The sequence below is a fragment of the Oncorhynchus tshawytscha genome, linkage group LG29 (assembly GCF_018296145.1).
Source record: "Oncorhynchus tshawytscha isolate Ot180627B linkage group LG29, Otsh_v2.0, whole genome shotgun sequence".
Taxonomy (NCBI): Eukaryota; Metazoa; Chordata; class Actinopteri; order Salmoniformes; family Salmonidae; genus Oncorhynchus; species Oncorhynchus tshawytscha.
The window spans coordinates 13,991,455-14,015,647 of record NC_056457.1 but is presented as its reverse complement, the minus strand read 5'-3'; the positions used below and the strand labels follow the sequence as shown (position 1 = coordinate 14,015,647).

At 42.7% G+C, this 24,193-nt stretch overlaps 1 protein-coding gene across 1 annotated transcript in view; it reads right to left on the bottom strand.

The window, feature by feature from the left end:
* rbbp8 (retinoblastoma binding protein 8) overlaps nucleotides 1-12,025 on the bottom strand; it is a 67,009-nt gene extending 54,984 nt beyond the window's left edge. The window contains exon 1 of the mRNA XM_042308463.1: nucleotides 11,926-12,025. The gene's annotated coding sequence lies outside the window, so the exon portion shown is untranslated. The remainder of the gene's footprint in view (nucleotides 1-11,925) is intronic.
* Between the last annotated feature and the right edge of the window lie 12,168 nt (nucleotides 12,026-24,193).

Genomic DNA, 24,193 nt, shown 5'->3' with positions numbered 1-24,193 from the left:
AGCAGAGTAGAAAACTTGAAAATAAAAGAGAGCCGCAGACTCTAGGAGCTCAGATGCAAAAATGTAATTACCAATGTTTCGACAGCCAAGCTGTCTTCATCAGGGTATAAAACATCAGACTATATACCATGGGTATGACAAAACATGTATACTTACTGCCTTAATTATGTTGGTAACCAGTTTAGAATAGCAATAAGGCTCCTCGGGGGTTTGTGATATATGGCCAATTTACCACGGCTAAGGGCTGTGTCTAGGCAGTCTGCATTGCATCGTGCCTAAGAACAGCCCTTGCAGTGGTATATTGGCCATATACAACACCCCATCTGGCCTTATTGCTTAAATAAACCACACCCCTCTGCAAACACACCTTCTCCAATGTTGGTTACAATGTGGTACTTATTTAAATTAGGTAAGAGAATAACATGTAACTTTATGATCAAACTGTATCAGAACCAACAGTCATTTTTCATACTTTGGTCATCCTACTTTGATCTGGTTTCATCCAAATATCAACACATTTAATGAAAAACCATATATCTGCAATATTAAAGGTCTGATCTACCCCCTTAAAAAAGGTTTTAAAAATAAAATAGTAATTGTAAGAATTTTTCATTAAAAACATGATTTAGACTTTTCATGACCTTGAAATACAATACTTTGTAAAAGTGTATTTATTATATTTTATTTTGATACATTGATCTTTATGGTATTTTGTAGTTGTATTTCGTAAATGTAATTTGCGATTTATGCCCATCCCTGAGTACAGAGATGGGCTGTATTTCTGTTACATGTATTTGAAATATGTATTTCAATTACTTCTGAGTATTTTGACATTTAAATTACATTGGGCTGAACTAACACTCCAATGTATTTTGTAACAAGATACTTTTGAGAGCTGCAATTTGTATTTTCAAAATACAAAATACTTTTCTATACCGGTTCACATTTTGTGGCTCCATTTAACACTGCATTGGCATCAGAAGTATGATAGCACTGTGGTGTGATAAGAGCATGTTAAATTAACTAAATATAAATGCATATGTAAAAAGGAACAATTGCAAAGCATGCTGAGTATTAATCTAATGAGCTCTGCCGTGAAACAAGGCCAATAGTAATACCCAGTGTGGTTTGCAGTTAATTTAGCTATTTTCATTTTCACAAATACGTTACGCTTTGGTTATTTAGCACTCTTTTCCAGAGTGACTCATAGTGAGTGCATTTAACTAAGATAGATAAACAACATATCACAGTCATAGCAAGTAAAAAGTTTATGAAAACTGTTACTGAGAATGTTGTTGCTGCTTGCAAAAGTATTTTATATATTTTAATTAAATACATTACAAAATGCAAGTATTTTGAAGTTTATTTTTATACATTGATCTTTATGGTATGTTGTAATTGTATTTAGTAGTTGTATTTTGTTCATTTTGCCTATCCATGCCTTAGTACAGTGTTGAATGAGTCTGAGGCAGAGGACATTTCAAAATGGAGAAACTTTAGATAACGTAATAGTCTGTCTACCTCGCCCTCTCTCGTCTTCTCTCTCTAAGCCTCTCTTTCCCGTATCTCCTCTCTGATCCATCTTTCCAGACCTCCCCATTAACCCTCTTGAAAAAAAACAGCATAGACCAACATACATTTCAAGGTGGTCTATGCTGAGCGGATGCTGTTCAACCTGGCCTAGCTCAGATCTACCTGCATGGACAGTGTAACAATATGCGAGAGTCAGGAAGCAAGTTCAGAGGGTGAGTGTTTCAATAAAATAAACATATTCCAAACAAGCAACACTAACAGCACACAGACATGAAACAGAAACAATGACGCCTGGGGAAAGAACCAAAGGGAGTGACATATTTAAGGCAGGTAATCAAGGAAGTTATGGAGTCCAGGTGAGTGATGAAGCGCAGATGCTTGTTACGATGGTGACAGGTGTGCGCCATAACGAGCAGCCTGGTGACCTAGAGCCGACGAGCCGGCTGAGGCAGGAGAGCCCGGCGATCCGGCTGATCGCGGTCGGGAAGGAGTACTGTCACGTGTGCTCCCTCTCCGGCCTCTAGGTCACCAGGCTGCTCGTTAGGGCGCACACCTGTCATCAGCGGTACATGCATAATGACACTTACCTGGACTCCATCACCTCCTTGATTACCTGCCCTTTATATGTCACTCCCTTTGGTTTCTTCCCCAGTCGTCATTGTTTCTGTTTCATGTTGGTGCGCTGTTTGTGTTTCTTGTGTTGTTCATTTATTAATTCAAATGTATTCACTCCCTAAACTTGCTTCTCTACGCTCAGCGCACATCGATACAGATAGGCAACTCCAGTCCTCGGGGGCCTGATTGGTGTCACGCTTTTGCCACAGCCTCAGTTAACGCAGCTCACTCCAATAATCAACTAATCATGATATTCAGTTTAGAACGCAGTTCATTTTAATCAGCGGTGTTTGCAAGGGATGAGGAAAAAGTGTGCCACTACTCTAGCCCCCACGACTGGAGTTGCCTATCTCTGCTGGCAGACCAGCCTTCATTGTTTAGTTTTTTTTGCTGGTGGCCAGCCTTCACTATGTTTCGGATACTGTAACAGGTGGAAGTCCGACTAGTTTATAAATGTGTAACATTAGATTAATTCATGTATTAATCAGTCAATATACATGCAAAAACACAGATATTGAAAAAACAAACAAACAACTGCAATACATCATGCTGGGAAATATGATAGTGATGGGTGTGGTTTTGCAGACCAGCTAAATTCTGATTACTTGGAAGTTCATCTCAATGGGATTAGAACTCCGAACCTCTCGGCTGCCAGCAACCTGAATTTCTTGCTACACCATGGAGGGATCTGCAGATTTAATGAAGATTGTTAAAAGATTATATGAACAATATTATTTAGATAAGGTAACAAAGTGGTTAATATACCATTGGGTATCTCACGCTTGAATTTGCATGGACTTCTAAGAAATTCATACACTTCTGTAAGATTCATTAAAGCTACAAACTTGTCAGTGTTGGCCAGTAGCATGTGATAACAATTCAACAGAACAGATGAACCGGAACAACATTAACTCACAGGTGGCCAAAAATAACTTCCTGAAAGCCACAGCCCTGCGAAACCAAGCCTCGAGTCTTCTGATCTGACCCACTGGGTCATATCTCAATAACCCATTATCAGCAAACCAACCTTGCTCTTTTTAAAAATAACCCAACACTCAACCAAGATATAAACGCAACATATAAAGTGCTGGTCCCATGTTTCATGAGCTGAAATAAAAGATCCCAGAAATGTTCCATTTGCACAAAAAGCTTATTTCTCAAAAATGTTGTGTACAAATGTATTTATATCCCTGTTAGTGAGCATTTGATCCTTTTTCAAGATAATCCATCCACCTGACAGGTGTGGCATATCATGCAAATTCAAGTCCATGCAAATTTAAGCTGATTAAACAGCAGGATCATTAGACAGGTGCAACTTGTGCTGGGGACGATAAAAGGCTACTCTAAAAAGCACCATTTTATCACGCAACACAATGCCACAGATGTATCCACTTTTAAGGGAGCATGCAATTTTTTCATTTTATTTCTTTTCACCTTTATTTAACCAGATAGGCTAGTTGAGAACACAAGATAAAGCAAAGCAGTTCGACACATACAACAACACAGTTACACATGGAATAAACAAACACAGTCAATAATACAGTAGAAAAAGTCTATATACAGTGTGTGCAAATGAGGTATGATAAGGGAGGTAAAAGCAATAAATAGGCCATGGTGGTGAAGTAATTACAAAATAGCAATTATACTCTGGATTGGTAGATGTGCAGAAGATGAATGTGCAAGTAGAGATACTGGGGTGCAAAGGAGTAAGATAAATAAATACAGTATGGGGATGAGGTAGTTGGAAGGGCTATTTACAGGTGGGTTATGTACAGGTGCAGTGATCTGTGAGCTGCTCTGACAGCTGGTGCTTAAAGCTAGTGAGGGAGATATGTGTCTCCAGCTTCAGTGATTTTTCAGTTTGTTCCAGTCATTGGCAGCATAGAACTGAAAGGAAAGGTGGCTAAACGAGGAATTGGCTTTGGGGGTGACCAGTGAGATATACCTGCTGGAGCGTGTGCTGCGGATGAGTGCTGCTATGGTGACCAGTGAGCTGAGATAAGGCTGGGCTTTATCTAGCAACAACTTATAGGTGACCTGGAACCAGTGGGTTTGGCGACGGATATGAAGCGAGGGCCAGCCAACGAGAGCATACAGGTTGCAGTGGTGAGTAGTACAGTCTACAGTCTAACCAGTTTATAGTCTAACCAGACACCTAGGTATTTGTAGTTGTCCACATATTCTAAGTCAGAACCGTCCCGAGTAGTGATGCTGGACGGGCAGGCAGGTGCGGGCAGCGAACGGTTGAAGAGCATGCATTTAGTTTTACTTGCATTTAAGAGCAGTTGGAGGCCGCGGAAGGAGAGTTGTATGGCATTGAAGCTCGCCTGGAGGTTAGTTAACACAGTGTCCAAAGAAGGGCCAGAAGTATACAGAATGGTGTCGTCTGCGTAAAGGTGGATCAGAGAATCACCAGCAGCAAGATTGACATCATTGATGTGTACAGAGAAAAGAGTCGGCCCGAGAATTGAACCCTGTGTCACCCCCATAGAGACTGCTTTCCAGTCTTTGGCAATCTCAGATGATACGAAAGAGAGGTTGAAAAGGCTAGTAATAGGGGTTGCAACAATTTCGGCAGATCATTTTAGAAAAAGAGGGTCCATATTGTCTAGCCCGGCTGATTTGTAGGGGTTTAGATTTTGCAGCTCTTTCAGAACATCAGCTATCTGGATTTGGGTGAAGCAGAAATGTGATTTTCTGGATTTTTTTCCCTCATTTTGTCTGTCATAGTTGAAGTGTACCGATGATGAAAATTACAGGCCTCTCCCATCTTTTAAGTGGGAGAACTTGCACAATTGGTGGCTGACTAAATACTTTTTTGCCCCACTGTATTTCTGTTCAGTATTAGTGACCAGATGCCTGCAACCGGTTCATCCAAAAAAACAAGTATTTCCTTTTAGAGTAGCCCTCAAAATAAGGCCTTAAAAAATACAACTAGTATTGTGTTAAAACAATACATTTGAGTTATTTTAACTTATGTTCTTACTTGAAGTCCACAGGGCTGAAAATTGATGTATGGAACAAGAATATCTCTGTCACTAACAAATTCAGTCATGGATGGTAACTCACCAATTCACTACAAAGGCAAGGCATTCTAGGAAATATGCAAATAAAGCTTTAGAGTAAGCAGTGCGTTAACACAGTGGAATTTTCTGTTTAGCATAACCCAAAAACGAAAGACTAATTAGCCTACCCTGTTTATGATTTAGTTGTCACGGAAGACTGACTGGGCTCATGTCTTCGAATTGAAAAATAAATGCTGCTCTTGGAATGGCATGCTTTGAGCACCACCGAAAAGTGCTATTTGCATGTGAAAAATCAATTCCATATGCTGCATTTAATTAGTCCTATTGTTTACGATTTTGTTGGTGACACTATGATATATTGATAATTTGCAGCTGTTCAAAATTGTTCGAGTTCGAGCATGTTTCTGTTGGGCCTATGAAGGAGAAAAGGGAGCAATAAAAGCCCCACTCCTGGTCTTCCTAAATTAAACTCGTTTTTGACTGTATGGAGCACAATACCACAGGGGCAGTTTAGAAGGGAGGAACTCTAACCTTTATTCGATAGGCTGAGATCCGCTTTTGCAGGAGCGCATTTTCCACCGGGGCTGATTCATTACACCGATTCTGTTGCAAACATATCCTTATTCGGAAACAAACGGGGCGGGGCATACCTGCATTTGTCCAATAGAAACTCTAATTTTGCTCCATTTTCTTCCGTTTGTTTCTTAAACGGTAAATGGTTTCCTTAAGGAATAGGCGACACCCCTGGTCGCAAAAACAACGATTGGCAGCTTACATTTCTTCAGTTGAACCATTATTGGGTTAAAATACACATATACATTTGTTAACAGCTATCCACAACAACCACCAATTGCTAAATGAATGCGCTATGTAGCCTATAACAAGGTCTACGCGATATCCGTATCGCAGTTAGGCTACACCACTGCTGTCTTCCTTACCTCCAAGCGTTTATTAAAGTTGGACCATTGGAAGACATACTGTAGCTTGGACTGTAGCCTACAAAAGCATGTTCCAGGTCTTTCCCCGCAATCCATCAAACGTATTTGGTGTGTCATCATGGTGGTCTCAGATTTCTATTCAGATTCACTCAGACGGAACCAAACTGATTTGAAGGTCATTGAGAAAACAGAAGAAAGGTGTCGAATATTTTTTTTTGCAAACATCATTTCGGAATTGAAAAGTAATCTTAGAAATAATAATCTTTTTTTTTTAAAGTAACTAATCTGATAACAATATTTGGGCGGGTAATGTAATGGATTACAGTTACAGTTTCTTGTATGTACTCCGTTACTCCCCAACCCTGCCTGTGAGACCAGCGGCCTATCTCACGTCAACTCCTAAAAAAGAGACAATTTTAAAAAACTGTTTCAGGAGCCAGTACGCCCACATTCTACCACTCATTTAATCAAAAGGTTACATTTGGCATCTGATGAGTTTCTCAGCTATTATTTCGTGTTTTTTTTTACCCCCTGGGACTCTGTCCTTTGAGACTTTAAACAACTAAGTGAAAGGTTAAAACATGGATCTCCAGCCAAATCTCACGTTTCACATCATCCACAGTAACTCCCACTGGGCTTGCTCTCACATTGTCAATACTTGTCAATAAGGTGTTATCAATTGATAGAATTTACACATATTTCATAAAAAATGTTTTTATTGTCGATGATGTCATAGATGGGCAGTATTTCTGTTACAGGATTCAGACACCTGACATCAGACACCAGACATCACAAATTCAGACACATGTATTTGAAATATGCATTTTAATTACTTCTGAATATTTTGTGTGTTGTATTGCACTGGGCTGAACTACATTCCAATGTATAACGTAACAAGACACTTTCGAAAGTTGTAATTTGTATATTAAAATACAAAATAGTTTTCTATACCATTTCTTTATAGCAGTTTGGTCTTCTGTGGCCCCTTTTCACCCTACATTGGTCTCAAAAGTCTTATGGCACTATTGGTGAGATAAGAGTGCCTGCTAAATGAACTAAATGTAAATGTGTAAAAATGAACAATTGCAAAGAATGCTGAGTATCATTCTAATGCACTCCCCGCTCCGAAAAACAAGACCAATGACAATACCCAGTGTGCTTTACAGCGGTTCATTTTCACTTATACATTTACATTTTGGTCATTTAGCAGACACTCTTGTCCAGAGTGACAGTGCATTCAACCAAGATAGATAGACAACAACATATCACAGTCATAGAAAGTAAGACGTTTCTGTAACCATTACTGAGAATGTTGTTGCTGTTCGGCCTCCCACAAAGCAAATGTACTTTTATATTTTAAAATACATGTATTTTAATGAAATACAATAATTTGCAAAAATCTATTATATTTTATTTTGATACGTGATTTTTGTAATTGTAATTTGTAATTACTGTCTGTGAAGGGAGTAGCCAGTGTGAGTTCCGGGTGAAACTGTTTTGTAGTGCAGTGTGATTGGAACTGAGTGCTAGGCTGGGCTGCCTTCTAATGCCTGGGGAGATGGATGTTCCTGGTTCCCTGTCCTTGACTCAGTGTTGTGTTTCATGCTGGTTGTTAGTCACAGAGAAGTGCACCGTCAGGTTTATTGGCCATGCACCACCCACCCAGCATTGCAGTAGATCCATCCAATCCAGCTATTGTGTAACTGTGTGTATTTGTGATAATGCAAGTGTGAATGAGAGAAAATTGTGAGAAGCTGTGTGTGAATGAGTGTAAACTGCCCATTTAATATGTGGCATGCTAGATTACAATAATGGGCAGCACTGAGACAAGGTTGGAGGGATTAAGAGTGATTTACTGACAGTGGTGTGTGTCATATGGTTGTTGTATGCTGAGCATAAACATTAAACTCCATGCATTCACTCGGTCTATATGTAAGGTTCTATTAAATCAATCTGTTTTTCGTACTTTTTCTGTCAAACTGGTCTCGCCTGTAATGCACGTATCAAACTCATTCCACGGAGTGCCGAGTGTCTGCAGGTTTTTTGCTCATCCCTTGTACTCGATTGATTAATTAAGGTCACTAATTAGTAAAGAACTCCCCTCACCTGGTACTCTAGGTCTTAATTGAAAGGAAAAACCAAACACCCACAGATACTAGGCCCTCCATGGAATGAGTTTGATGACACCCCTGCTGTAATGCATTTGAGCCACAGGCATGTGTACTGTATAGTATGTATGTAACAGGGTGGAACTGTTGAGTTGGTAAATGCAGTCTGTCAGTGCCAGGTGTATGAGACTCTTGATTGTAATTAAAGGCGTGGCCTTCAGTATTTAACCTGCCTGTTCCTGCCGTTCTAGAGCAGGGCTGGGCACCTGGCGGCCCTACTTAGTGCTGCTGACAAGCGGGGGGGGCACTAAAATATTTTGCTTGCCATATGAGCAACTGTTGACCCTCATGATGAATTCAGATTTTTTTTGTGGCCCCCTTCAAAGTTGCCCATCCCTGTTGTAGAGATTACCATGTGAAGGTTAACATGCGCAGGGAGGATGGGAGTGGGGTTATTGGTCTAGTTCAAATTCAGAAGTGTTTCCATGGGTCGTAAATGTGTTTATGGCAAGGTTGCCCGTGTGCCTGTTGAACCCACTCTCCTTGTCCCTGGGTACACCCTCCCGAGGTGTTGCACAACACATGTTCTTTGCCTGTGCGGAATATTGATCTGATCTGTGTGTATGCAGTGACTCAAGCCTCTGTTTAATTGAATTGTGGATTTGTACATGTTTTTATGTCCTGTGATAGGGAATTTGTGAGCTTCTGTGGGATCATATATGATAGCAAATTCGCTTTAAAACTGTAACATTTTCTCTCAGCCTCATGACAAAATGTGAACAAAAGCACGAGATAAGATAGAAAACAGGAAAAGAAATCCCTGCCCCATGACAAAAAGTGAAGAATTGCAAGAAATGTGCTTTTTCTTGCTCCCGACGCCACTTGGGTACAATGTAGCATCCACCGAGAGGCTCTTGCTGCCAAGGGAATGCCTGACAGCTTGAAAGATGTTTTGGACACTACATTGAAAATGGTTAACTTTGTTAAAGCAAGGCCCCTGAACTCTCGTGTATTTTCTGCATTATACAATTATATGGGCAGCGACCATGAAACGCTGGTTATCAAGGGGCAAAGTATTGACACGATTTTTACAATTGAGAGACGAGCTTAAAGTTTTCTTTACTGACCATAATTTTCACTTGTCTGATCACTTGCATGATGACGAGTTTCTCATACGACTGGTCTATCTGGGTGATGTTTTTTTCTCACCTGAATGATAAGAATATAGGATTACAGGGACTCTCTGCAACTATATTCAATGTGCGGGACAAAATTGAGGCTATGAAGAAGAAGTTGGAGCTCTTTTCTGTCTGCATTAACAAGGACAACACACAGGTCTTTCCATCATTGTATGATTTTTTGGTGTGCAAATTAACTCAAGCTTACGGACAATGTCAAATGTGATATAGCGAAGCACCTGAGTGAGCTGGGTGCGCAATTACCCAGGTATCTTCCCGAAACGGGCGACACAAACAACTGGATTCGTTATCCCTTTCATGCCCTGCATCCAGTCCACTTACCAATATCTAAACAAGAGAGCCTCATTGAAATTGCAACAAGCGGAAAATTCTGTGAAAATGTAATTTAATCAGAAGCCACTGCCAGATTTCTGGATAGGGTTGCTCTCAGAGTTTCTTGCCTTGGCAAATCGTGCTGTTAAGACACTGATGCCCTTTGCAACCACATACCTATGTGAGAGTGGATTCCCGGCCATCACTAGCATGAAAACTAAATACAGGCACAGACTGTGTGTGGAAAATTATTTAAGACAGACTCTCTCTAACAAAACCCAACATTGCAGAGTTATGTGCATCCTTTCAAGCATACCCTTCTCATTACCCTGTGGTGAGTTATTCACCATTTTTTATGAACAAATAAGGTTTTATATGTAAGATGGCTAAATAAAGAGCAAAATAATTGATTATTATTATGTTATTATTTGTGCCCTGGTCCTATAAGAGCTCTTTGTCACTTCCCACGAGCTGGGTTGTGACAAAAATTCACACTCATTCTTATGTTTAATTAATGTATAATATAGTGTGTGTGGCAGGCTTACAATGATGGCAGAAAACAACATTTGAGAGTGCGCTGAACCTGGTGCTAGAGGGGGTACGCAGCTGGAGGTTGAATGTTTGAAGGGGTACGGGACTATAAAACATTTGGGAACTACTGCTCTACACTATACTTGCTTGTTTTGTCAAATAAACTGAAATTAGGCTAACTATTAGAATTTTCGCAACCAGGAAATGGCGGATTTCTGCATAGTACATCTTTAAATCCCCCGCGTTACATGTACACCATTTCAAATCTATTATGTCACCGAGAGTTTGTGACCTAGAGAAGCACTAGACTGAATGAGTGACCAGGAAATCCTCTGTACTGTACTGTTCTCATATTGTCATATGAAGGAGACAAAGAAAGATAAATAAGCATGATTTCAGCTGCGCTAGCTACATTGGTACCCAGCAGGATCTTTCCTCTCGCCCAGCTGTCATAACACCAGGAGATATAAAGAGAGCCAGTACAGTGTTGAAAGAGGCTGAGGCAGAGGATATTTCAAAATGGAGATACTGTGACATATATATATTTTTAAACTCACTCTCCCGCTCTCGCTGTCTCTCTTTCTCTTTCTGTCCCTCTCTCTTTATTTGTGTGTCTCTCTCTCTCGCTGTCTCTGTCTCTCTCTCTCCCTCTCTTTTGGTCTCTCCCTCTCTTTCTCTGTCTCTCTCTCTTTATGTCTGTCTGTCTTTCTCTCTCTCTCTGTCTCTCTCTCTCTCTCTCCCTCTCTTTCTGTCTCTCCCTCTCTTTCTGTCTCTCTCTATCTCTGTCTCTCTCTCTAAGCCTCTTCTCTCTAAGCCTCTCTTCCCTCTAAGCTTCTCTGCTACCATCATTCCAGATCTCCTCCAATAACATGAACAAACCTCGATAAACCTCTATGCAGTCTGTCTAATGTATGTACTATATTTGAAAATGGAGAACAAAACTGTCAAATTATATGTTGTACTATCTCAAATTTGGAATGACAGAGCAACAAAAGACCTATAGATTGGAGTCCAGACTGCTTACTGGAGTCTTGCTGGCAGACTGACTACTGGCAGTAACTGGGGAAGCACTGGGGAACGGGCCAGACAAACTCTAAGCTCAGCATGGTTTGGACTGACCCCTGCAAGCTTAGCCTATCCCAATGGACCAGAAAGAGAACACATTCCTGGCCAGTACCTCAAGCGTGGAGGAGAAACCCACAAATATCTCTAACTTCATTGAGAGGAGGTGAGACTGTTCCCTGACACCTCTTTGATAGTGTTTCATCTGAGTATGAAGGATTCATTATCAGAGAAGTCCCTCATGAAAAAGTACTACTGAATCACCACTCAGCCCTACTACACAAGATCTACACAAAACCTACTGGTTTTACTACTCGATTGCTATTGAGATGTGTAGGAAACCAGTAGTGATTTATGTAGTAATTTAAGTAGTAATGGGTGATAAATTGGGACGCTTCACATTTGCATACAGACACTCAAACTTATTAGTTAGCCAAGTTAACAGAGGCTACATAGCGACATCTCAATGGGGCTAGCAAACAGCTAGGCTAAACACAAGACTGTTTTGGATATCAATATTTTTTATGTGGTACAAAGTTATATAAACGGCTATGCAATGACATGAAAATATCCATAAAACATAAAGGAAAGTTAAACTTACAGATGGTGCCAGTAGAAGGGCTTTGAAATACAGGACGACGAAGGAAGGAAGATGACTTCATTCCGAATTGTCCAAAACAGTGGCTAGCTAACAACAACCAACTACTCCCTGTTTGTCTTCCTCTACGGTCGTGAAAAGCTGGTGTAGTCTGGCTTTAGTGTTGTTACCTGTTATTTACTACCCACATCAAATAGTAAAAACTCGACCTGATTACTATTGTCAAGCCTGTGTAGTGAAGTGTTTTGAGTACTTACTATATTTACTACCAACATCAGGAAGTAAAAATCTCCAACTGATTAATACTGGAAACCCTACCGTTTTCCTACTGAAAACTACAAAACTCTACTTGTGTATCTTGAGTAGTGCATAAACTGCACATTCACCATGCACTTCCTACAACTTTCTTCATAGTCACTACTGCACAAATAGGTTTTGTGTAGTAATTCAGTAGCACTTTTTCATGAGGGGTGTGGGGACATGATACAGTATGTCACATCTGATCTAAAGACATACTGTATTTGTTGTGTAGCTCCTAAATAGATGCACTTCCTCAATCAAGATAGCAAAATTTCTCCTTCCCTGCCTAAGCAAGTTGTCAAACTCTGGCGTCGTTACAAAGAAAAATGAGATAAGTGATGCTTTTTATCAGCAATTTATCTCGGCAGGCTTTTTATTAGAAAGATATGGTGGTTTAATTGACCCAGGTCAACTAGTCGACTGCCTTCCCCTCTCCCATCCTCTAGCTGGCTCAATGGAAGTTCCAACTTCTAGTGAATATTTGTATTTTATTTTTTACTTTCTACTTGTGATATGCTAGATGCCTTGTGCAAGATTTACGTAAGCTGATTTGCTTGATTCTTTGTTGCTGATGTTTTCTTCTCCTCTGATTGCAAATTCTTTAACACATATTTTTAACCTTATAATTATTTCTGGTACCATCCCCAGGTTCTGGAAGGTGGCCCATATACTCCCCCTTCACAAAGGTGGTGACCCGTGTGACGTAAATAGTTATCACCCCATTTCCAATCTCTCTTGTCTAGCAAAAATGTCTAAAATCCTTTGTAAATACTCAACTTAGATTCTTTTCAACTACAAAATGTATTCAAAATGTACACCATTCAGGTTTCAGACCAGGTCATAGCACCATCTCTGCTACTTCTTTGGTTTGAAATTATGTTCTTAATTGTTTGGATAACAACAAACACTTTGCAACCCTTTTTATTGACCTGTCTAAAGCATTTTACACTGTGGACACTCATTACTTATTCAGAGGCTTTCATCAATTGGTCTGGACCAGGCTGCTGTAGCTGGTTTGAAAACTGTTTAAAGGACAGAACACAGTGTGTGTTTACAGATGGTGTTAAATCAGGACATAACAAAGGGTGTCCCACAGGGATCGATTTTTGGTCAGGTTCGTTTCACCATATACATTAGCAATGTTGGTTTATTTGTACAAAAATTTACTTTCACCTGTATGCAGATGACACTGTGGTATATGCTATTACCCCCACAGCGGACCAGGCTCTGTCAGAGCTTCAATCTGCAATATTCCCCTGCAGAAAGCCTTTGGTGAACTGAAAATGTAAATATATGTTATTTTCCAAATCACGTAAATCATCCAAATCACTGATGATTTATGCATACGTACTTAATATTTTGCCCTCATTGACCGTTTCCCCGCTTATAAATATCTGGGCATCTAGATTGAAGAAAAAATATTTCAAAAAGCATGTTTTTTTAAATCCCTTTTTCTCCCCAATTTCGTGGTATCCAATTGGTAGTTACAGTCTTGTCCCATCGTTGCAACTCTGTTACAGACCCGGGAGAGGGGAAGGTCAAGAGCATTGAGTCCTCCGAAACACGACCCAGCCAAGCCGCACTGCTTCTTGACACAATGCCCACCTTACCCGGAAACCAACCCCACCAATGTGTCAGAGGAAACACCGTACACCTGGTGACCGTGTCAGCGTGCATGTACCCGGCCCGCCACAGGAGTCGTTAGAGCGCAAAGGGACAAGGACATCCTGGCCGGCCAAACCCTCCCCTAACCCGGACGACGCTGGGCCAATTGTGCGCCGCCCCATGGGTCTCCCAGACGTAGCCAGCTGCGACAGAGCCTGGACTCGAACCAGGATCACTAGTGGCACAGGTAGCACTGCGATGCAGTTATTGACTATGGCAATATTGTCTATATGAATGCAGCTGTCACTGTATTGAAGCCATTGGGCACATTTTATCATAGCACATTGCGCTTTATTATGGGCAATAGGTTCAGTACACATAGATTCATTTTGTATCAGAAAGTAGGCTGGCCCTCTTTGAAGTCTCATAGATCAATGCATTGCACTCTTTTTGTCTATAAAGTCCTCTTGCATAAACTTCCGCCATACCTTCCCTTATTGTTAACTTTCAGACATACCTTCCCTTATTGTTAACTTTCAGACGTATGAGTTGCCAGGCCCGGAATCAGGGACGGTCAACTTCCGGCGCCGACAGAGATGGCCGCCTCGCTTCGCGTTCCTAGGAAACTATGCAGTTTTTTATTTTTTTACGTGTTATTTCTTACACTAGTACCCCAGGTCATCTTAGGTTTCATTACATACAGCCGAGAAGAACTACTGAATATAAGATCAGCGTCAACTCACCATCAGTACGACCAAGAATATGTTTTTCGCGATGCGGATCCTGTGTTCTGCCTTACAACCAGTGTAACGGAGTGGATTACATGCAGCGACCCGAAAAAACGACTCAGAAAAAGAAGGAAACGAAGCGGTCTTCTGGTCAGACTCCGGAGACGGGCACATCGTGCACCACTCCCTAGCATTCTTCTCGCCAATGTCCAGTCTCTTGACAACAAGGTTGATGAAATCCGAGCAAGGGTAGCATTCCAGAGGGACATCAGAGACTGCAACGTTCTCTGCTTCATGGAAACATGGCTAACTGGAGAGACGCAATCCGAAGCGGTGCAGCCAGCGGGTTTCTCTGCGCATCGCGCGGACAGAAACGAACATCTTTCTGGTAAGAAGAGGGGCGGGGGCGTATGCCTTATGACTAACGTGACATGGTGTGATGACAGAAACATACAGGAACTCAAATCCTTCTGTTCACCTGATTTAGAATTCCTCACAATCAAATGTAGACCGCATTATCTACCAAGAGAATTCTCTTCGATTATAATCACAGCCGTATATATCCCCCCAAGCAGACACATCGATGGCTCTGAACAAACTTTATTTAACTCTCTGCAAACTGGAAACGATTTATCCGGAGGCTGCATTCATTGTAGCTGGGGATTTTAACAAGGCTAATCTGAAAACAAGACTCCCTAAATTTTATCAGCATATCGATTGCGCAACCAGGGGTGGAAAGACCCTGGATCATTGTTACTCTAACTTCAGCGACGCATATAAGGCCCTGCCCCGACCCCTTTCGGAAAAGCTGACCACGACTCCATTTTGTTGATCCCTGCCTACAGACAGAAACTAAAACAAGAGGCTCCCACGCTGAGGTCTGTCCAACGCTGGTCCGACCAAGCTGACTCCACACTCCAAGACTGCTTCCATCACGTGGACTGGGAGATGTTTCGTATTGCGTCAGACAACAACATTGACGAATACGCTGATTCGGTGTGCGAGTTCATTAGAACGTGCGTTGAAGATGTTGTTCCCATAGCAACGATTAAAACATTCCCTAACCAGAAACCTTGGATTGATGGCAGCATTCGTGTGAAACTGAAGGCACGAACCACTGCTTTTAATCAGGGCAAGGTGTCTGGTAACATGGCTGAATACAAACAGTGCAGCTATTCCCTCCGCAAGGCTATCAAACAAGCTAAGCGCCAGTACAGAGACAAAGTAGAATCTCAATTCAACGGCTCAGACACAAGAGGCATGTGGCAGGGTCTACAGTCAATCACGGACTACAGGAAGAAACCCAGCCCAGTCACGGACCAGGATGTCTTGCTCCCAGGCAGACTAAATAACTTTTTTGCCCGCTTTGAGGACAATACAGTGCCACTGACACGGCCTGCAACGAAAACATGCGGTCTCTCCTTCACTGCAGCCGAAGTGAGTAAGACATTTAAACGTGTTAACCCTCGCAAGGCTGCAGGCCCAGACGGCATCCCCAGCCGCGCCCTCAGAGCATGCGCAGACCAGCTGGCCGGTGTGTTTACGGACATATTCAATCAATCCCTATACCAGTCTGCTGTTCCCACATGCTTCAAGAGGGCCACCATTGTTCCTGTTCCCAAGAAAGCTAAGGTAACTGAGCTAAACGACTACCGCCCGTAGCACTCACATCCGTCATCATGAAGTGCTTTGAGAGACTAGTCAAGGACCATATCACCTCCACCCTACCTGACACCCTAGACCCACTCCAATTTGCTTACCGCCCAAATAGGTCCACAGACGATGCAAACTCAACCACACTGCACACTGCCCTAACCCATCTGGACAAGAGGAATACCTATGTGAGAATGCTGTTCATCGACTACAGCTCGGCATTCAACACCATAGTACCCTCCAAGCTCGTCATCAAGCTCGAGACCCTGGGTCTCGACCCCGCCCTGTGCAACTGGGTTCTGGACTTCCTGATGGGCCGCCCCCAGGTGGTGAGGGTAGGCAACAACATCTCCTCCCCGCTGATCCTCAACACTGGGGCCCCACAAGGGTGCGTTCTGAGCCCTCTCCTGTACTCCCTGTTCACCCACGACTGCGTGGCCATGCACGCCTCCAACTCAATCATCAAGTTTGCGGACGACACAACAGTGGTAGGCTTGATTACCAACAACGACGAGACGGCCTACAGGGAGGAGGTGAGGGCCCTCGGAGTGTGGTGTCAGGAAAATAACCTCACACTCAACGTCAACAAAACTAAGGAGATGATTGTGGACTTCAGGAAACAGCAGAAGGAACACCCCCATCCACATCGATGGAACAGTAGTGGAGAGGGTAGCAAGTTTTAAGTTCCTCGGCATACACATCACAGACAAACTGAATTGGTCCACTCACACAGACAGCATCGTGAGGAAGGCGCAGCAGCGCCTCTTCAACCTCAGGAGGCTGAAGAAATTCGGCTTGTCACCAAAAGCACTCACAAACTTCTACAGATGCACAATCGAGAGCATCCTGGCGGGCTGTATCACCGCCTGGTATGGCAACTGCACCGCCCTCAACCGTAAGGCTCTCCAGAGGGTAGTGAGGTCTGCACAACGCATCACCGGGGGCAAACTACCTGCCCTCCAGGACACCTACACCACCCGATGCTACAGGAAGGCCATAAAGATCATCAAGGACATCAACCACCCGAGCCACTGCCTGTTCACCCCGCTGTCATCCAGAAGGCGAGGTCAGTACAGGTGCATCAAAGCTGGGACCGAGAGACTGAAAAACAGCTTCTATCTCAAGGCCATCAGACTGTTAAACAGCCACCACTAACATTGAGTGGCTACTGCCAACACACTGTCAATGACACTGACTCTACTCCAGCCACTTTAATAATGGGAATTGATGGGAAATGATGTAAATATATCACTAGCCACTTTAAACAATGCTACCTTATATAATGTTACTTACCCTACATTATTCATCTCATATGCATACGTATATACTGTACTCTATATCATCGACTGCATCCTTATGTAATACATGTATCACTAGCCACTTTAACTATGCCACTTGGTTTACATACTCATCTCATATGTATATACTGTACTCGATATCATCTACTGTATCTTGCCTATGCTGCTCTGTACCATCACTCATTCATATATCCTTATGTACATATTCTTTATCCCCTTACACTGTGTATAAGACAGTAGTTTTTTTTTTGGAATTGTTAGTTAGATTACTTGTTCGTTATTACTGCATTGTCGGAACTAGAAGCACAAGCATTTCGCTACACTCGCATTAACATCTGCTAACCATGTGTATGTGACAAATAAAATTTGATTTGATTTGATTTGATTTGGTTAACCCTGGAGATCCCTTCAATCTCCATCGTGTTAGGTGAAACTGCTTTTAGCTTTTTTTGCGCATCTCATGTGGAATTACCTCTAAAACTCCTTATAGTTGGTGGAATTGGTGCATCTAGTGCAATTAGAGAACCTTTTACTGAAGAATGTGCTGTTTCATATGATTGTGTTTTGCTTTTCAGGGTTTGTGTTTGCTTTTCATGTATTGTGTAATTGATGTGTATCCAGTGCATTCGGAAATTATTCAGACTCCTTGACTTTTTCCACATTTTGTTACAGCCTTATTCTAAAACTGATTCAAATGTTTTTTTCCCTCATCAATCTACACACAATACCGATAATGACAAAGCAAAAAATGTTTTTTAGAATTCTTTTTGCACATTTATTTAAAATAATGTGTATTTAGACCCTTTGCTATGAGATTCCAAATTGAGCTCAGGTGCATCCTGTTTCCATTCTTGAGATGCTTCTATAACTTTATTGGAGTACACCTGTGGTAAATTCAATTGATTGGACATGATTTGGAAAGGCACACACACACCTGTCTATATAAGGTCCCACAGTTGACAATGCAAAACTGTCCGTAGGGCTCAGAGACAGGATTGTGTCGAGGCAAAGATCTGGAGAAGGGTACCAAAAAATGCTTGCAGCGTTAAAGGTTGCCAAGAACACTGTGGCCTCCATCATTCTTAAGTGGAAGAAATTTGGAACCACCAAAAATCTTCCTAGAGCTGGCAGCCCGGCCAAACTGAGCAATCGAGGAGAAGGGGCTTGGTCAGGGAGGTGACCAAGAACCCTATAGTCACTCTGACAGAGCTCCTCTGTATGGATGGGAGAACCTTCCAGAAGGACAATCATCTCTGTGGCACTCCAACAAATCAGGCCTTTATGGTAGAGTGGCCAGACTGAAGCCAATTCTTTAGTAAAAGGCACATGACAGCCCGCTTGGCACATTAAGGACTCTCAGACCTTGAGAAACAAGATTCTTTGGTCTGATGAAACCAAGATTGAACTCTTTGGCCTGAATGCCAAGCATCACGTCTAGAGGAAACCTGGCACCATCCCAACATGGTGGTGGCAACATCATGCTGTGTGCATGTTTTTCAGCAGCAGGGACTGGGAGACTGGTCAGGATCAAAGGAAAGATGACAGTAGCAAAGTACAGAGAGATCCTTGATGAAAACCTGATCCAGAGCACTCAGGACCTCAGACTGGGGTGAACGTTTACCTTCCAACAAGACAAAGACCCTAAGCTCAAGAGCCAAGACAACGCGAGAGTGGCTTTGGGACAAGTCTCTGAATGTCCTTGAGTGGCCTACCAAAGCCATTATTGATGTCACTTGTTAAATCCACTTCAATCAGTTTAGATAAAGGGAAGACAGGTTAAAGAAGGATTTTTAAGCCTTGAGACAATTTAGACATGGATTGAGTACATGTCCCTTCACATGAGGGTGAATGGGCAAGAAAAATATTTTAGTGCCTTTGAACAGGGTATGGTAGTAGGTGCAACGGTTTGTGTCAAGAACTGCAATGCTGCTGGGTTTTTCACACTCAACAGTTTCCCGTGTGTATCAAGAATGGTCCACCACCCAAAGGACAGCAAGCCGACATGACAACTGTGGAAATCATTGGAGTCAACATGAGCCAGCATCCCTGTGGAAAGCTTTCGATACCTTGTAGTGCATGCCTTGATGGATTGAGGCTGTTCTGAGGGCAAAGCGGGGGGGGGGTCAATGTTAGTAAGGTGTTTATGTATAGTGTAATTATTGTTAATTGATGTGTTCATGCAGGGCTCATCTGCAAAATGAAATGAAGGTACAAAATTGTAGCTCCAATTCTAATGGTTCTAGTTCTATCAAGGCACAAGGCGAGACCCAAATGCAGACACAGGAGGCAGATGGTTGGAGTCTTACAATGTTTATTAATCGAAAAGGGGTAGGCAAGAGACTGGTTGTGGACAGGCAAAAGGTCAAAACCAGTTCAGAGTCCAGGAGGTATAGAGTGACAGACAGGTTCGTGGTCAAGGCTGGCAGAATGGTCAGGCAGGCGGGTACAAAGTCCAGAAAAGGGAAGGAGTCAAAACTGGGAGGACTAAACAAAGGAGAATGCAAAAAGCAAGAGAATGTGAAAAATCCTGGTTGACTTGGAAACATACAAGACGAACTGGCACAGAGAGACAGGAAACACAGGGATGAATACACTGGGCCGAGGGTACACTGGCCTGCTCTTGTTCAGGGAAGAGTGGAGGCTGACACCCCATGGAGCACTCGAAAGGGGAGAGTCCGGTGGCAGAACTGGGAAGAGTGTTCCGGGCATACTCCACCCAGACCAGTTGACAACTCCAGGTAGTGTGGTTAGTTGAGACCAGGCACCTTACGGTGGTCTCCAGGTCTTGGTTGGCTTGCTCCGACTGACCGCTAGTTTGGGGATGTAATCTGGATGACAGGCTGGCCGACGATCCAATAAGGGTGCAGAATGCCTTCCAGAACTGAGACAAGAACCCCAATCGGAGAACATGTCTACCAGGAGTCCATGGATCCGGAAGACATGCTGCACCATAAGCTGTGCCGTCTCCTTGGCAGAAGGTAATTTGGGGAGATGGATGAAATGGGTGGCCTTGGAGAACCGGTCGACTACCGTGAGAATGACAGTGTTGCCATCAGACGGAGGGAGCCCAGTGACAAAGTCCAGATATATGAGACCAGGAACGATGAGGAACCGGTAGAGGTTCCGGAACACTCAGGACCCGGGACCAGACTGGGTTAAGGCCAAACAGCCGGTTAGCCGGGCCCCCTTCAGGTCCAGGTTGGGAGCGTTGCACCTCGCTAACCAGATTCTCAATACCCCAATCCACAGTGGCAGCAAGGGATGAGGTAGGGAGAATGTTTCGGAGAGTGTGGCAGAGGAACTGTATAGGTGGAAGAGAGCGTCAGGCTTCACATTTTTAGACCCAGGACGGTAGGAAATGGTAAAGTTGAATCTTGTAAACTGGAGGGCCCACCGGTCCTACCTTGAGTTGAGGCGCAGGGCTGAACGGAGATATTCCAAGTTATGGTCGGTCCAGACCAAGAACGGCTGTCCTGCTCCTTCCAGCCAGTTCCTCCACTCCTCCAATGCCGTCTTCACCACCTGGAGTTCTCGGTTGCCAACATCGTAGTTCCTCTCAGCAGGATTGAGACGATGGGACAGGAAGGCACAGGATGGATCTTCTGGTCAGATCACTGGGACAAGATGGCCCCCACTCCAACATCCGAAGCATCCACTTCCACCACAAATTGACGCAAGGGGTCCGGATGGATGACGATGGGTGCTGAGGTGAACCGATGCTTCAGATCCACACAAGCTTTGTCGACAGCTAGAGACCATTTGAATGGTACCTTGGGGGAGGTGAGTGCTGAGAGGGGGGGCGCAAGGGTGCTGTAATACCAAATGAAATGGTGGTAGAAGTTTGCAACCCAAGAAACTGTTGCAACTAAACCCTGGATGTTGGTAGAGGCTAATCCACCACTTCTTTCACCTTTACATGATCCTTCTGAACATTGCCCTCAATGACATGTCCCAGAATGGTGATATAAGCGCAGTGGAGCTCACACTTCTCAGCTTTCACAAACAATTGGTTCTCCAGGAGGCGCTGAAGGACCTGTCTGACATGGAGTACATGTTCTTGGGCAGATCGGGAAAATAATTGGATGTTGTCCAGGTAGATGCACACAAACCGGTTTAGCATGTCCCGAAGCACATCATTGGCCAAAGCCTGGAAGACAGCGTTGGTGGCCAGTTCGTACTATCAAGGCGAGACCCAAATGCAGACACAGGAGGCAGATGGTTGGAGTTTTACAATGTTTATTAATCCAAAAGGGGTAGGCAAGAGAATGGTTGTGGACAGGCAAAAGGTCAAAACCAGTTCAAAGTCCTATTTTTTTTGCATTACAATCTGTAATTTAAATGGATTTTTATTTGGATTTCATGTAATGGACATGCACAAAATAGTCCAAATGTGTGAAGTAAAAATTTTCAAATTAGTTTCAAAAAATGCAAAATAATAAAAAACGGAAAAGTGGTGTGTGCATATGTATTCACCCCCTTTGCTATGAAGCCCTTAAATAAGATCTGGTGCAACCAATTACCTTCAGAAGTCACATAATTAGTTAAATAAAGTCCACCTGTGTGCAATCTAAGTGTCACATGATCTGTCACATGATCTCAGTATACATACACCTGTTCTGAAAGGCCACAGAGTCTGCAACACCACTAAGCAAGCGGCACCATGAAGACCAAGGAGCTCTCCAAACAGGTCAGGGACAAAGTTGTGGAGAAGTACAGATCAGGGTTGGTTTATAAAAAAAAAGATCTGAAACTGAACATCCCACGGAGCACCATTAAATCCATTATAAAAATGGAAAGAATATGGCACCACAACAAACCTGCCAAGAGATGGCCGCCCACCAAAACTCAATCACAGAGGCAACAAAGAGGCCAAAGATAACCCTGAAGGAGCTGCAACGCTCCACAGCGGAGATTGGAGTATCTGTCCATAGGACGACTTTAAGCCGTACACTCCACAGAGCTGGGGTTTATGGAAGAGTGACCAAAAAAAAGCCATTGCTTAAACAAAAAAATAGGCAAACACGTTTGGTGTTCACCAAAAGGCATGGGGGAGACTCCCCAAACATATGGAAGAAGGTACTCTGGTCAGAGAAGACTAAAATTCAGCTTTTTGGCCATCAAGGAAAAAGCTATGTCTGGCGCAAACCCAACTCCTCTCATCACCCCGAGAAACCCATCCCCACAGTGTTTTTCATCGGCAGGAACGGGGAAACTGGTCAGAATTTAAGGAATGATAGATGGCACTAAATATAGGGAAATTCTTCAGGGAAACCTGTTTCTGTGTTCCAGAGACTTGAGACTGGGACGGAGGTTCACCTTCCAGCAGGACAATGACCTTAAGAATACTGCTAAAGCAACACTCAAGTTGTTTAAGGGCAAACATTTAAGTGTCTTGGAATGGCCTAGTCAAAGCCCAGACCTCAATCCAATTGAGAATCTGTGGTATGACTTAAAGATTGCTGTACACCAGCGGAACCCATTCAACTTGAAGGAGCTGGAGCAGTTTTGCCTTGAAGGGCAAAAATCCCAGTGGCTAGATGTGCCAAGCTTATAGAGACATACCCAAAGAGACCTGCAGCTGCAATTGCTGAAAAAGGTGGCTCTACAAAGTATTGACTTTGGAGGCGTGAATAGTTATGGGTTTTTTGGAGGGGTGAATAGCTATGTTTTTTTTGGTCTTATTTCTTGTTTGTTTCACAATAAAAAATAATTTCCATCTTCAAAGTGGTAGGCATGTTGTGTAAATCAAATGATACAAATCCCCCAAAAAATCTTTTAATTCCAGGTTGTAAGGCAACAAAATAGTAAAAATGCCAAGGCGGGTGAATACTTTTGCAACCACTTATCCAAGATCAATTAAGAGGTAGTTAGTAACCCAAGCTCATCCGTGTTTGGATCTCTTCCTGCTTGGTGCTCCCATAGTTGAGTTGGATCATATGACATTGTTGGCCAGTCCCTCTGATCAGGACCTAGCTGTGATCTGTGATGATATAGGTCAAAGGTAATCTGTTAGTCATGTGAAGTTCTGGACAGCTCTCGTGTCAGTAGTTAACAGGTCGTGGAGTGTCCTGTAGATTCTGGAGTCATAATATGCACTCCTATCAACTAGTGAACAGCTGGCATGAGAACATATGGAAGTATACAAGAGTCACACTGTTTACTAGTTGACATGAGACCTTCTGAGCGTGAGAGCAATCTGAGCCTGCGTCTAATTTACAGTCTTAAGCTTACCATATTCTTCCCAGTCAAAACAGTTCATGCTGAACACTTCTGAACACAACATTTTGTGACGTTCTAGTTCGTTTTGCTGTTCGGAAGCGTTCAGAAGATTCTTTTTAGGCAGTTCGAGCACGCAACATTTGAGGTAAGCCAAACTTTGGTAGCCAAAGTTTTCGCCCTTTCGTCTGATTGGTCAAAAGTAGGGATTCTTCAATTTAGTATTTGTTGTCATTCAACAACAGACTAGTTTTCATGCACGTTTTCACTTGAGAAATTCTGCACCAAACATCTTAGATGTAAAATTTGCAACGAATACCTCCTCTACAAAAACTTCTAAATTAATGACAGATTTCTTGATTTATCTTAGATTGATAGACTATTAAGGAAGTGTTACTGTGTTATTGCGACGGCATCTCAAGAGGGACAAACAGTAATATTGCTGCTTTTTTCTTGTTTTTCAAGCAAATG